Below are 16,185 nucleotides of genomic sequence, written 5' to 3' on the forward strand. Positions count from 1 at the left end.
TGTGTATTTATTCTGGAAATTGCCAGCTAGGGATGAGGCTCAAAAAAGCCTTTTGCAACTTTTCTTCTAAAAAATTGCAGGTGAAAAAAATTATTATGTACATGCAAAGCACACATGATAGTGTATGTGCAGTTAAAATTGTACAGTCTATTCACAGTAAATGCAAACAAAAAATCTTTCTACTCTTGTGCTAACATTACTATTAACCTACAGTATACTTTGGTGTTTCGTAGAGCAGGAGGTGGTTTTCAGGAGCTTGACTCCTATACTGGCTCAGAGTCAATATGATTGACTACCTGGTAAACAATCCTAGTGCTTTTTTTACAGTAGGTGACCCTTTTAATAGTCTAAACATTCATTTTGCAAGTAGGGATTTTGGCTAATATTTATGGTCATTTCTACACATGGACTCAAGGAAATTGAGGCAAATAAATGGAAGCTGTCAAATGTGTTTAAATTAATACTATTAAACATCATGTGTATGTTGTTGTTTGGCTTTAAATGGCCTTTGCTGCTCCATGATTCCTTTCCAAGAACATGCTTTGTGAGAGCAGTAAAGCTCCTGTTATCAAGCAGTTTACAGAGCTGCTGGATCTACCAGCTGAGAAGTGGCAACTAACTTCTTGTATGGGCTTGGTGTACTTCCTTAAAAATAAAAGGCTGTTTTAATTACTCCTGTTGATCAGTTTAAGCTTACCCTGATTTGCTTTGCTCTGAAAAGCACAGATATCTCAGGTGAGATGCCTACAGTTAAGTTCTCACATTTTATATCTGCCTTGCAAGAACACATCTTGATATTCAGTCCCTGATTAAGTATTTTTGCATGCAGATATGTTCAATTTCATTTCAAAGACCTCTGTATCCAAATCAGCCTCCAAGATTATCTAAGAAATACTTTATTTTTTTGGGAACAGGGGTACATGTTCATCAGTGCTTCTGCAGGCTTTTTTCCTGATTTCCAATGTTATGTTCTTGTATGTATCAACTCCTTTCCTAGTGGTTCCTTGTATTGGATTTGACTTACTCAAGTATTAAAGCATGTGTATGTTGGGAAGTGTAAGTTTGGTCTGGAATTTCAAATGTTCTGCTGGTTTGGAGTCTCATAAGTTATTTATATCCCTGCTACAGGATTAACAGGTTTGGGGGGATTCTGCAATTCTGTGTATGTTCAAATTCACCACGAGGTCAAAGCTTTTAGACTGGGCAGTGCTTCTGGAAAAGCCACTGGCTGAAATTAAGAACTACTACACGGAGTAATAATGAATCTATCTATGCCTGTATGGGATTGGTTTTTAACTGCATAATTGTAGAGATATTTAACATTTTTGTAGATTCTTTATGGCCTATGTAATGATCTGATTTAGTGTGCAAGCTAAGGATTTTAGCCATATATTAGTAGATAAAGGAGTTTACTGACATCAGCAAATACTAAATGGCCAAATAAGGCTTCAAAGAGAAAATGCTAGAGAGCACTTAATTTCTGCATCAATTTATAAACTCCCTCCATATACAGTGGAGATAGAAATCCACAGAATAAATGTACTTTTTTGACATACTTTTGAGTTTCTTATCTGTGTAGTATTCAGTAATATGTTGTGACTGAAACTCTTCAAGTGTCTCAGAGGAGCTTGAAGTAATTACAATAGAGAAAGACAATTAACCTAATGCAAAAATATTCCCTTCTTCCTGTCCCCAGGTCCTGAACTTGCAGTTATTTTCATATAATTGGACCTTGTACTTGGGGAAAATTCAGTAGGATTCATTGTAAAATTGCTTTGTGAACCTTTTTGTTCTCTGTTCCACATAAAATGCAGTGACATTACAGAAAGCCAGTGTGTATTCAACACTGGCACTCATGATTTTAAAGATCATTAGGATTGTAGTGAGAGTTTTATCTCACTGCAAAGGGAAGAAATAGATTCATGCTACCTTACTGGGCCTGAAAAATCTGTTGTCGTTTGTTTTAGAATCTCTTCAGTCTACCAAAAACATTATCGTCCTTCTCTTAGTCTCCTCTATTAACTATTAAATATCAAACTGAGAATCTTTTATCCATAGGGAAAATCCCTGTGCTGTGTCTTTCTTTCCTGTAGGTCTCAAGTGTTAGTGGCATTTTGCCCCTTACCACAGGTGATATTGCCATGTCAGTATTCAGAGTTAGGAATGAGAGGTTCATAAATCCTGTCCTAAAGAAGCTTGTCTGTAAACTATTAGTTCTGTTAAAATGTTTCAAAATAATTCCTATTTAAGGCATTATATGCAATACAATATCATGTATTCAGTGTACTTATAAAAGGCAACAGTTGGTTAATAAAAATTTTAATGTTTTTTGAAATTAGGAGCTGTTTAGGTTCTGCTATCTTGAAGCTGCTGGAGGATGAGAAGCAAAAATTATGGGCTCTTAAGTTTGCTACAAATGTCCTAAAATGCTAGGGATGAAATTAAATTCCTGTTTTGGTTTTGGGCTTTGTGTTTAGAAAAATGTCCCTGATGCCAGGCAACAATTCTTTCCATCTGAGTCCTCCACTGTTGCATATGGTGTCAGCACTGCCAACTCAATGTTGAAGTGTGTGCAAACTGGTGCTGAAAGAGGGGCAGTAGACTCAGCAATGTCCCCCTGTGCAAAGCATGCTGTGCTTGTGAAACATTGCCTCCTGAGACAAAATTTCTGCCTTCATCACAGCTCCCCTTGCAAAGCAGTTAGCCAAGCCTAGACTCACATTTTTCACTCATACTGTATTTGATTTACATCAGCTGAAGGAAGTGGCAATGTGCAACAGTGACTCTGGAATTTAAACAGAAACCCACAAGGGATCTCCATGCTGAAGGCCAACTTCCAAATATGGGAGAAGAGAAGCAGCAGTAGTAGCCTGGGAAGACATCCTCAGCTCAGCAAAGGACAAAATAGTTGGAAGTATGTGAGCTTTTTGGAATTTGTTCAGAAAGGTAACTGCTGTCATGTTTTAGTCAGAGTGACGGAATGAAATACAAATACTGTGATTGCAGAAAGAAGCACAGTTTATGTTAACTGTCTAGGGCCTAAACAACAGAAGTGCAGCTATTTTTTTCAATTCTATTTTTAAGTATGTAATAGTGCACTTGCTCCAGATCCAAATGTGTATCTAAACTCTGCCAATATCAATCTGTTAGGATCACAGTTTAATCAGGAAAACCCATAAGAAAAACATTTGTGAGGAAATTAGTGGTGCTTAGTGCCAGGTCTGGTTGAAATTCTGCCAGAACATTTTCTCTCAATAAAAATAAATTCACCAATATTTAGACCCCACATTCTGTAAATTCTGATTCAAAGGCTTGAGAAGAGCTTTTAAGATACATTTAGCCCCAAAAATGTAAAGGCTCAACAGATTGTATTTGCTGGTAGAGTCACTAGTATTTAGCTGTTCCAAGTTTTTGGGGTTTCTCATTTCTATGAGCAGCACTGGCTGTGTGTCAGCCAGGCACATAGAGAAGCAGTGACCTGCAGGCCAAAAGAGTACAGGGACAAAGCAGCGAGGGCAACTGACAGAGCAGGGGACTGCAATGTGGTTCACATTTCTACTGGGCCACTGTTTACAGAATTCTCTGTAAGTGGTACCCTTGTTCACTGCATTAGAGACGTGGCTTAGAAGCTTTTTGTTAGCATGTGGTTAGATCTGGCTTTTAGAAACAAACAAGGGGAATTAAGCCAAGGTCTTACAATTTGAAATGCCATTAGAAAAGCCTGCTTCTTAGGGATGTGGGCTTCTTATTGTCAAGGTGAAGGTGGAGCAATAGATTCTATTTTTCCTTATAAACTCCTTAAAGCAAATGTCCTGTGTTCTGTCATAAAATGAGAATTGATTGCAGTGTGTTTCAAACTTCTTGAACTGACTCTGCTGTTTAAACAATGAGTGAATTTGAGTTTCTTTAAGGTCATATTGTATTCCATATAAGAGTATATTATTTATATGTCATTAGGTAGAAGCATCAACACTTTTCAGGTTGATGAAAAGTGCAAGTTGTAGTGGAAATGGCTCCTAAATTTCAAGTCAAAGTCTCTCAAATTAGGATTGTATGTTAAAGTTGAGTCATTGTGATTCTGCTACCGTGCCATCAGTGAAATATTTAGCAGGAGTGTTACTAAATTCCACCCTTATCTTTCAGAGATGTTCAAAATAGGAATGTAGCAACTTGGATAAAGTTGTTTCTGCCCACCTGAAGAGATTTTGGACATTATTCTGTAAGAAGGCATTCTTACAGAATGCCTTCTTACAGGCGTGGCTGCTGTTTGGCAGATATATTTTATGCCTCAAGTCTTAAACCCTCATGCCTGATTTGTTTCTGCTTTTCAGCCTCCATTCCTGTACGTGATCATGGAGTCCAAAAATTATTTTGCAATGTTAAAGATTCCTCCTCCCAGTTCTAAAAGTGCTAAAAAGTGTTCAGACTTTAGTTGAAGAATTAAAAAAGAAGTGCTACATATAGCTGTAAATTACAAAATAAGGGGTTCTGAATGTTAACTGCTTATAACTTCAGTAGAGATACATTTTCATTATATCATCATCAAAAAAGTTACTGATTCCAAAAGCTTTTATGAAAAAAATTCAAAAGCCATTTTTACAAATTCACTAATAGACACGTCAGGGTCTATTAAATACATAGGCACACTATTTTTAGTTCAAATCCCCAGCTTTAGATTCTCCAGCTGAACAAATGTACTTTAGGAATTGTTATTTTATTCTTTCCCCCTCTTTTGTACTCTTTCATAGACAAATGCCTTTCATAGACATTTGCTGTTGACCACCATCAGAGTCAGTACAGTGGTAGATGACCCACATAGCCTGACTGGGCATCTTCATGTTGTTCCTGGGAAATGGTTCTACTCTAGCACCCTTATTTATGAAAGAAGGACCAAAATTTGTGTCAGAGTAATAAGAAACTTCAGGGTGATAATGTGTGATACGAAAGTAACTTGTTATCTGCTGTTCCCCTTACATCCTCTTTTCTGTGACTGAGCTTTTCCTCTCCTAGAGTTGACTCGTCTCTGTTGCAACAAAGATATGTATTGTATAAACACAGTACTGTTCCCATTTGATAATTAGTGATAATGTGAGGAAAAACAACACGTGCTGTGTCATCGTATCCTGGCACTGTGGACAGCCATGGGCACAGTGATATGGGAAGCACAGCTGTGGATCAGGTCATGGAGTGGGCTTGCATCTAGTCATGTGGCAGGGACTACTTGCCGAACAAACTTTTAAATGCTGTGCATGCTTTTATCACGCAAAACATGAGCTGTAAGAAAAGAATTGTACATACATTAAATATATGCTCATAAATATATTAATGTGTGTACTCCCGTGCACCTGACTGACATGCTTATCCCAATATGGGTAAGGTTGGGGAGGGATCAGAGGTGAAGTCATCTGGTTCAACCTCTCTGCTCAAGCAGGGCACATTGCACAGGATTGCATCCAAATAGTTCTTAAATATTTCCTGTGAGGGAGACTCCACAGCCTCTCTGTGCAGTCTGTTCCAATGCACAGTAAGTTTCTTCCTCATGTTCAGGTGGAACTTCCTGTGTATCAATTTCCGCCTGTTGCTTCTTGTCCTGTTGCCCAGCACCACCAAGCAAGGGCTGGATCCATCCTTCCAACACACTCCCTTCAGACACTTACAGACACAGATGAGATCCCCTCTCAGTGGTCTTTTCTCCAGGCTGATCAGGCTCAGCTTCCTCAGCCTTTCCTCATTAGAGAGATGATCCAGTCCCTTCATCATCTTTGTCACCTTGTGCTGGACCTGTGCCAGGAGCTCCATGTCTCTCATGTGTTGGGGAACCCAGAACAGGACACAATGCTTCAGATGCCCCTCATTAGGACTGAGTAGAGGGGCAGGATCATCTCCCTCAGCCTGCTAGCAGTGCTCTTCCCAAGGCACCTCATGGTACCTTTGGCTTTCTTGTCCAGAAGGGCACACTGCTGGATCATGAGCAGCTAGTTGTCCGCCATGACCCCTGAGATCCTTCCCTGCAGAGTTACTTTCCAGCAGATTAGCCCCCCAGGTGACAGTATTTATGGCACTCTCTGTGAAATATTTTCCTTGCATCTCCTTTATGTAAGTTGAGAGTAAGCTTGTGGCATCTGTCTCCGAAAAAAGAAGTCTGGAAACAACTTCCCATGGCTTCCTGCAAGCCTATTTTCAATCAAAATGTCTCTGAGTAATATAGGCTAAAAATGCCATGTGTCTTTAATTAGGTTTGCATTTCTCTTGGAGACTGTGAGCAAAGGCAGAGAGAATATAATGCAATAGAAACCCTGGGAAAATTAGATCTGAAAGTGAGGTAAAGAAAACAGATTCTGAGCACAGGACTGAGACAGAAAATTTATTTTGGGAACATTATTTAGGCTTTCTACTGACAGAATTGCTTTGAGTAGCTGAGAGATTTCATGTAAGGAGATTTTGTTTTGTCCATGAAATGACAGTGAACACAGGAAACATGCTTTCTATGTTTTAATTTCAAATTAATGATAAAGGAGAGGGAAAACATGGATCAAAACTGAGGCACATCATTTTTAAGTTACACACACACACACACACACACTCATCTGAGTACATACAGTTCATGTGTCCACAACAGAAACCCCTTGGGATGTCAGCTTCCTTCTGCTCCTGTAGGAAACCAGTACTTCTATAACTTTCAGGAAGAGTTTAAAATAATATCACTAAGTGTATTTCCAAATGTCAGTTTGAGCAGGAAAGGCCATTTGCTGCACTAGCTGTTGTCAGGAAAGCTCTGTACTGAGTTTCTGAGGTCTAATTGGGGTCCTCGATGGTTATGAAGTGTATCACTGTGGCACAGCTGCTTTCTAAATCTTGCAGCTGAGACAATCCTGGGACAAGCATAGTAACCTTCACCACTGGACACTGAAGTCTGGTTCTCCTTTTAACTGTCTTGTTGCAAAATACAGGAGTGTTAGTTAAATAGCTGAAGTACAAGGTTTGTGGATTTGTGAGGCTCAAACCCTAAGAGCAAGTGCCCTTCAAGTGACTATAGAAAGGGCTACAATACTCTGTAGAAAGCTTTGATTGCATGTCAAATGTACAGTGACAAGATGAGATATACATATCAATTGCCACATTTATTATAGGGAATAAACCTGCCAATGAAAGAGCAGATGTCATTGCATGAAGTCTGTCTTACATGGAATAGGAAAGAGATTATTATGTCCATTACATTGATCAGGATTGCACAATAGACAACAAGGTAATTGAATTTGTGCATTTGGGGTTAGGTTGTAAGAAAATTTAAGTCCTATTCCACTCTAGCAAACAAATGTCATTAGTCTTCTTAAAAGCAACAAGAAAAGTGAGTACAAAAAGAACATGAATATATTTTTAAAGAAACAATAATATCACAGATGCAAAACTCCAAAGCAAATGTACTGATTTTATAGTTGTGAGAGATGTCCGTTTTTCACAAAGCCTCTAGTTGGTGCAAGTGGGTGCACACAGAGATGCTGTGTGAGTGGGGGGCCATGGCCTTTGCACTGAAATCCAGCAGATCATTGGCAACCGTGCAGCAAGCTACCCCACAGAGGAGAGAGAGTAAACACTGCATTCTGGCTGCTGCCATTCTGCTCTCTCTGCCCACAAAATAGGAAGGAGTTGCAACTCAGACCTGTGTCTCTAAGAGAACACTAAGAAAACATTAAGAAAAGAGCAAATAAATCTAAAAAAACAAAAGATATGTGCCCCCAAATACTCCCAAACCCACCTAAAAAAACCTCTCTTCAAACCCAACATACACACAAACAAACAAAAAAAGCTAAGTCCCCCTCACCCACAAACAGCCCAATAGGCTGAATCTGCATAGCTTAGATTCTGCTCAGGGTCTCTCCAGTCCAGGGCTGGAACTGGATGTTCATAAAGGCAAGAACTTGGGAGGTCCAGGAGTAGAACAAGAGGGAGTGTAGACATGCAGAGAGCAGAGAGAGAAATCCTTTGTAAATGCAGGACTAGAACAGCAGCTGCCAGAGGCCAAGGGTTGAGGTGCCTTGTCCCAGAAGAGCTATGCAAAGAATCTTGCCCAGCACCTGTCCATAGTGTCCCAGGCTCGGTCGTTTTGTGATAACATCTAAAGCTGCTACTATATATTGGGGGAAAAAATATATATATAAACCAAGAAAAGACAAGAAAAAATAAAGCAAATTAAAGGTTAAAAAAAAATATAAAAGAGGACAGCAATGATAATGATGACATTCATTTGGAAAGAGTCATTTAGAAAAGATTCAGCTCTGGCACAAGCTGAGACCAAAAAGGAGACCTAAGGAGAGGAGTAGCCATTATGATAAAATAATTTGTTTTTTTTTACCAAACATATAAATTATAAATTTAATTATAAATTAAATTAAAATTATAAAACTATCTAAAACTGCATGCAAACATAAACTGAGTTATATTCAAAGTGGTGATAATTGCCTCCAATGAGCTTTGAGCCTTCTATAAACTGTTAAATACTCTCAAGTTATGACTTACTTTGAGTACATTGGAATATACAGATACTGTAGGAGCATTCCAGGGAGTTAGCCATGCAGCTGATAAAAACTATAGAGTGGAGAAGTGTGCTTCTTTTTTCCATATCCAGTGTGTGCCTCTTCCACCTCACCCAAAATCAAAGGAATTTTGTTTCTTTCTACTTTACTGTTTCTTTTTATTTTCACCTTCTGTTCTCTGTATACTGAATTTCAACCAGGTTAATACATGGGAAATAAGGTGCCACTGCCCCCTTGGTTTGCAGAATCCAATGCATGATGTATGGAATATGTATGTGTACGGAATGTTCCAGAGCTTCATGAAGATCTCCAGGCTGTTTCTCTTTTGTCTTTCCCAACTAGCATTCTACAGCCACACTGAGTTCAGACTTCTTAGTATTCCAAAAGAGAAAGATATCTTCATTTGAGATAAGAAATAGAAAGTACTTCCTCTGTACATTTTCCTAGGAGCACAAATACTTACACAGGCATTCCACAGGAAGGTAGCAGTTGTCATAGCTCAGACCACTAACCCCTCCAAGTTCCATCAGTCTGTGGCCAGTCCTGACACTTTCAGAGGAAGGTTTAAGAAACCCCATTTAGGGATTCCCACCCATGGTAGGAGACTGTGGGTGTTTTTTTCACCCCAATAATGTGGCAGTGAATTCTTACTGTTACTTTTGTTGTAACCTGAAGATAAAGCAAACTCCTTTGGACATGAAATAGTGCTGAATTCAGAATTTAGATACATTCTTTCCCCTACACATGGAAATCCCATTAGAGTGGGATTTCACAGGCTGCATGATTCACATACTGGCAAAATGACATTCATAAGTATTTGGATTTACAAAACTGATCAGCTCACAAAATTCCCACCCATTGTAATCTTCAAGAAATACAGATATAACATAATGATTTGAGATTATGAACAGTAAATTCCCCTATCTTTTTCCTGCCAAAATTTACAGTTATTAAGAAACTGGAGGTATTGGTTAGCAGTAATAATAATATCAATTTATCTGCTGGTAGATTTTTCTCCATGGTTGTGGATTATCTGTTTTCTCTGCAAGCAATGATATTGCTTATATCTACTGGTATGCTTTGCAAGTTCATTCATCACTGTATTTTTCAAAAGATGGTTTAGATATTAGCTAATGTGTAGTACTCTCTTCTGAGGTTGGCATGGGCCATTCTTATTTTAGAAAAGAAGGAACTGAGACTTTTTAAAAATAAACAGTTTTTCCTTCTTTAGTAGTGCCTGAAATTGCTAAGTCATATTTTTAGGCTTAGTCTGTACTGCCTCTTTTTGGAATATTTGACAGCACTGTCTCTATGTGCTTTTATTTTACATAATTTGACATGAACAGAGTAATTACATCAGACTCAGAGGTGTCAAGAAGTGGTCTCAGAATTAGTTTCATAGTCCAATCCTATTATGGGTTTTAGCCAATGGTCTTGGATACCTCTGTGAATAAGCACCTGAGTTACAACACCCCAAGGTGTTCAACACTGTTTGTTCTATTCTGCCAGTTCTGGGTATTCTGAGCTGATTCTTTTGACCTCTCTGGCTCCAGTAATATACATGGCTGAGAATCCATTCTCTTAAATTCTTAACTATAGGTGTTAGATTTCAGATAGAGATGATGTGATACCACTTATGTCTTGGCAGTGTCTTTTTCTCTGAGCTCCCATTCCTGAAATGTTTGGCATATTTAAAGCTTTCTTACATGGGGGTGGTTTATTTATTCTGTGTAAATGATACTGTTGTAAGACTTCTACATATCTCTCAAATTTTTATATGAACATTTGAACATGTGGAAGAGTATTTAATATAAGCTACTAGCTTTATATATATTCAAACAAGACAAAAAAAGTGCAGCTTATACCTCAGTCTTCCATAATTTCTGCATAAGCCATTATTTGACCCAGATTTCCTAAGTACTTAGACCAACTTTGCAAAAATTTATCCAAGTCTTAAGCACCCAAGGAAATATCTTTACTGAAACCTCATGTCACTGAATTATGTAATAGAATCCACACATACTGTTATAGAGCAAGGAATTTACCCCTGAACTTAAAGGACTTCTGTGACCAGGAAAAAAAATCTGGAAACTATTTCCCTGTTTTAGCATTACCAGGACTAATGGAACAGAATAATATTTTTAGGTATATGCATGTTATTCCCAAACACATTCAGTCTAGACTTAAACACTCTTGACACTCCAGAGATGCTCCTGGATATTGCAAAGGGAGCTGTAAAGCAAACCAGAAGCTGCCCTTGGACTGTGTACCTAAACACTTCGAATGTTACTTAGTCTGGTTAAAACTAAATCCAACTTCTTGAACCAAATAAATTTCTTCTTCTGTCGAAATTGCAGGTAGTAGCTCAGCAATAGATAAGGTCAGGAAGGAATAAGTAATATACAGGAGGCTTTACAGCTGTGAATGGATGTTGGGGAATATCCATTCAGTCATGAGTGTTGCTGGCGAGTTTTAACATCTTCCAGAATTTCTCCAAAGGTCTGCAAAGCTTTCAGACACTCTGGGAGATGACAAGCAGCTCACACAGGACTCTCAGACAGAATTTTTATAGTCTGTGACATTCCAACATGCTTTTTGGTAACAATTGTCTATTACTGTTACAAAATTGCTATTATTCTTCTGAGAGGTGAACATATCCCCTTAGTTATGTTTAAATCCCTGACAGGAACAGCAGTTGAGGGCAGTGCAGCTCATTTGCTAACAATTGTCCCAACATGCAGAGTAGAACTGTAAACTTTTCCTAGCAGATCATTTATGCCATCTCCCCTAGTAATTCTAGGAATAGTCTGCTCACTTCATGTGGGACAGTATCAATTTTTTCTTTGCTGAAGAACGGGACATACCAAGTAGCACACAGAAGGCCAGCAGAAACACAAATATTCTTGCAGTGGGAATTGTATAGAGTTACTATGAGAACAGTCAGTAAGGTGGTGTAAACGTGTATTTAATTAATGCATTGTCATCTGTAAAGACACAAAGGCCTTGCCTTTGTTTGGAATTTGGCCTGAAGATACCAAGGTAGAGGAAACAGTACCACTTCCAGTTCTGTAAGAGAGAAAGCAAACAGGTGCTTTTCTCCATCTTGGCGTCGTCTCTGCTCACACTATTTTTTGTCCTTGTTTCTTGTGAGTTTGCCTTGTGTAGGGACAGCAGAAACTGTAACTGTGGTTTACAGACCAAACAGTGGCCTAGATTTCAAATGATCTGCAGTGTTTCAACAATGTGACCTCTGGCAAGGTCAAGTTTTTGAAGAGCAACACCCCAGGGTGTACAATTCATTGTGAATGAGACAAGAGTTCTCAGTTCAAAGTATTTATATGAAGTAAAGACTTTTAAAAAGAGGTAAAAATAATTCATGTGTATAAAAGCTAGTTTAAAATCCCCTTTAAAAACAGATCACCCTTAATCTGTTCAGATATGCAGTTCATAGCTCTTCCTGGAGACTCAGTGACAAGCTCCCTTCACACCCTGTGTATCATCACTCCCATCTAGCCCTTTGACTAATCTACTTGTTAATAGCTCACAGTCTGAAACAAATTAATCACTCACGTCTTTATTGCCTAGGCTGTAGCTTTGTCCTGGACCTGACACTGGTGGTGCAAAAGAGGCATTAAAACTGAATACTAATGCAGAGAACTCTTCACACCCACAAATTCCGTGGTCAGCTAGATAAGCTTAAATTGAATTCCCCTGTGACTGCATTGTCTTCAGACACTCAGTAGTGGGTTTTGTTTAATGGCTGGAGTGTTGTTGTCAGGCTTTTGTTTTGAGAGGCACAATTTTGTCTGCTTATTATCAGACGAAAAAAATCTGCTTTCATTACATCAGTTTAGATAATTTTCTAATCTCAGCTAATTTACATTAAGTTTTTCTGACTACAATTTCAGTTTTTGTCTTAGCATTTGTATTACTATTAATTGAACACTAGTTTTTGAGTTTTCTAATTATTTAATGTCATAAAAACTCTAAAATTAATATGCCTAATTCCTGTATCTCATTTGGGGAGAAAAGCTCAGGACTGGGGCACTCTAATTCTAAAACCCCAGAGAGTAGTTCAAGTCATAACCCTTAATTAAAACACTACTCATAATTACAATACTACATGACTTTTCAGAATCCAACTTACTTTCTGTTGTCCCCATTTAATGTGGTAGTTCATTACTGTATTTACTTTGCATTGGGCTTATCTTTATTAGTGGCCAGCACCAGCCTAGAAAGGGATTTAGAATTTTCTTCTATTTAGTGTCAAATATTTTTGTACTGTGGATAATGTCTATAAATCTATTGCAAAGAAAGTTGCTGGTACTCTGGTTCCTTCTGAGACTTAATAATCTCACAGATGGTGACTCCTAAAACATACCTTATTTCAGCTTGGGAAATTAGCTTTTCAGTGCAGAATGCTGAAGTTCATAAATATGAACTCTACTTCTGCAGATATTCCTGGTTTTTGTTGGGGCCTTTGAGGTCCTCCAGTGCTTCTGTAACAAATACTCAGGGAAGCTGTATTACCTTCTCCAACTTAAAGTTGTGTGGTGGCTAAACTTGTATAGAATATATCAGTCATCTTTATGATGGCTTTTGGAAATATTTCTTTGACGTGTCAGGCCATTTGATGGCTGAAGAGAGTTCATACTTTTTAAATGACTGTTTATAGTGCAGTTCAAGTCTCAGAAGGAATTTATGAAGTGTCTTTGGAATGCTCTCCATTTGCACATTGGTACCTACCTCAAATCTTATCTGCTTATAAATAAAATGCTATTTTTGACAGCTACTCCTACATATTTTGATCGGAGAGTGAAAGCCAAGGAAAGTTTTCTTCCTGTTCATTAATTCCTTGCAGTAAAGAACTCAAGTTAGCAACCCAGATTAGGAAAGATATGATGTGAGAACCCTTGTAAAGACTGTCAGTTTGCAGCCTTAGTATATAATCAGGGGCCAGAATAAAGAGCACATTCTCAGAGCGGCATATAATGTGCGGGTACTATAGGAATAAAAGAAGATTTCAACTTTTCTCACTAGTGTTCATAGGTCTGGTTAGGAATAGTCCTTAAAAAACAAAACAAACCAACCAATCAAATCTCTACACCCCTCACACTCCCTCCAACACACACACACAAACGCACACACACACAGACACACACACCCTCACACTCACTTACTTGTTTGGGTTTTAGCTGGCACTTTCAGAAGTAATGCAACTCCTAGCATAGAAAGAACCAGGTGTCTTTTGCTTGGGACGGTGGCTGTAGTGGATTCAAATACAAACTTAACCCAGGCTTTGTCTTGAAGCTATTTGAAATAGAGTGTCAACATTTAGGAGACTGTTGGATTTTATATTTTGTGGGACACTGAGTTATACAGACTCCCTATATTACTACTAATCTTTTGAACAACCATTGATTCTAGCAACATGTGTAGGCAACTCAGCAAATATTTCATCCAGATTTCTTGCAAGGGTAGTACATGCTTGTTGCAAACTTTCTCCTTGTCCACACCAACTGTGATAACAACTTAATATAGTTGTCAGAAATGCTCTGTACTTCTGAAATCTGTAAATCCACACTTGCTGTCATACACAAAATAGGAGAAGGATTCAAAAATAATGAGGTTGAAGATTGCTTACAAACTGAATCAAATCAAATTTAACAGCAACCAAACCCACAAACTTTTTATCATCAGATGTTTTTTGTTTTAGTGGAAAAAAGAGATTTGGGATCCTGTAGCATCAAATCCTAGCTTTTCATCCCACTAAGTGATCTGTGAAAATAGTTTCTGTGATCTAAAATAAGACATGCAGACCGGAAGTATAAAGATACTGTTTTTCTGTGGGAAACCAAATGCAGATTTAGAGTTCCTTGAGTCAGGCCTTTTGCATTGTTTATTTGGAAAGACCTTGGTTTCAGTTGTTCTGTCAATATAAGTCATACAAGAAGAAAATTCTTCAGTGTGACAGCTACATGGAGAAGAATTCTTTTTCCTTGCCCTGTTTCACTCGATTGTTGCTGGCTGTGTAACTGGCCAATGCACAAATGGTCTATCCCGTTCCTGAGAAAGGCCTTGAGGCAATAGCTGCTAGAGATATTAAAATTTGGGGTTTTCCTGTTTTCCTTTTCCTTTGATAGAAATATGATGCTTGTATCTCTTTCAGACTAATCTATTAAAAAATTTCACCAGGATTTGTTGTTATGCTGACATGCTCTGCCCCTGTGAAAAAGTACACATATCAGAACTGATATGTACTTATTTTTTGATGTTTTAGTTGCTATATTTTTTCCCTGCAATGTTAAAGACTAGTTCAGGGTAAGGAATGCCCATCAAATAGAAGAGACAGAATAGCCTGTAGTGCCTTTGGAAAGCAATGCAGTCTTGCTGCCAGTACCTTTGCCAGACTGTTACAGGCTGGAGCTCAAGCGTCTCTCATATGGGAAAGTGAATTGTTGCCTGTCAGCTACAGCTGCTGTGTGTCGCAGTGGCTGTGGATTATTTCTTGCTTTGGGGAAGAAAATTAAAGGTGGGAAAATGGGGCATCTGTTGAAATTCCTAGAAAAGTGTCTATTGGTTGGTGCAGAGATCAGGGCCCTTGAAGACCACTCAGGAACTAAGACCACTTCTAATTCACAGGGCTCAGCACCACACAACCCCTCAGTAGTCTGAGATGATGCTGAGAGCTTGTAGCAGCTCTGTTTGAGTGAGGGATCTGCTTCACTCCTGCTGGGCATCAGGCTGAGGAAGTGCTGGGGAGGTCACACTGCCCAGAGCTGTAGGGAACAGTGTGGATATGAGGAGTAAGGTTAAGCCTGTGTAGTGGTGCAGTCTCCACTTTGTCATGGTGCAGCTTCTGAATTGTTAGCAGTCAAAACTGCCCTCCAGCAATTTTCTCTCTTCCTCACTGAAGTGGATACAGCTAAATTATACTCTTTCTAGCTGTTTTCTTGATTCTTGCAGTTGTACCCTGCTAGGATATTTTCTTGAGCTGCCACATTCCTGAGGTAAATTAATCCTTCTTCCCACTCTCCAGCCCTACTGTATCTTCCTTGATAGGGAATCTTTTATGTCAAACCCAAAACATTTTCATAGCAGATCTCATAAATGGATGGTTATATACTGCTGTAGCTCTTTTTCTGTTTACATACATTTAACTTACCTGCAGTACTATCAGGGTAGGAGCAAGACTCATCATATGATCTTTATCTGTACTGCACCTTTTTCCTTATTCTTGCAGAACCAATACTAGTGTGCACAGTTATCCAAAATGTTATAATTTCTTTGTCTTATCTCTCAATGGTAATGGCAATCTCTACATTAAACAGAATTAGTATTGTTAGTATTTTTTCTGATATGTAAGTGCAATGATTTTATGACCCCTGTAGCCAAATAATATTTAAATTCAGATAAGTTTGACTCAAGGAATTCTAGAATCTCATGACATAACACTGAAATTTGAGAATGAGATATATATATATACACCTCATGCAAATTTAAAACGTGTTATTTCACTTTAAAATAGAGTCATCAGCAAATGTAACTGTCCCAGTGCTCACTGATATGATCTCGTGACAGCAGGAGGGGAAAGGATGGCTTAAACAGAGACCTATAGAGACTTCTAGAAAGTAGAGCCTGCTGCTCCAAC

The sequence above is a fragment of the Haemorhous mexicanus genome, chromosome 7 (assembly GCF_027477595.1).
Source record: "Haemorhous mexicanus isolate bHaeMex1 chromosome 7, bHaeMex1.pri, whole genome shotgun sequence".
Classification (NCBI taxonomy): domain Eukaryota; kingdom Metazoa; phylum Chordata; class Aves; order Passeriformes; family Fringillidae; genus Haemorhous; species Haemorhous mexicanus.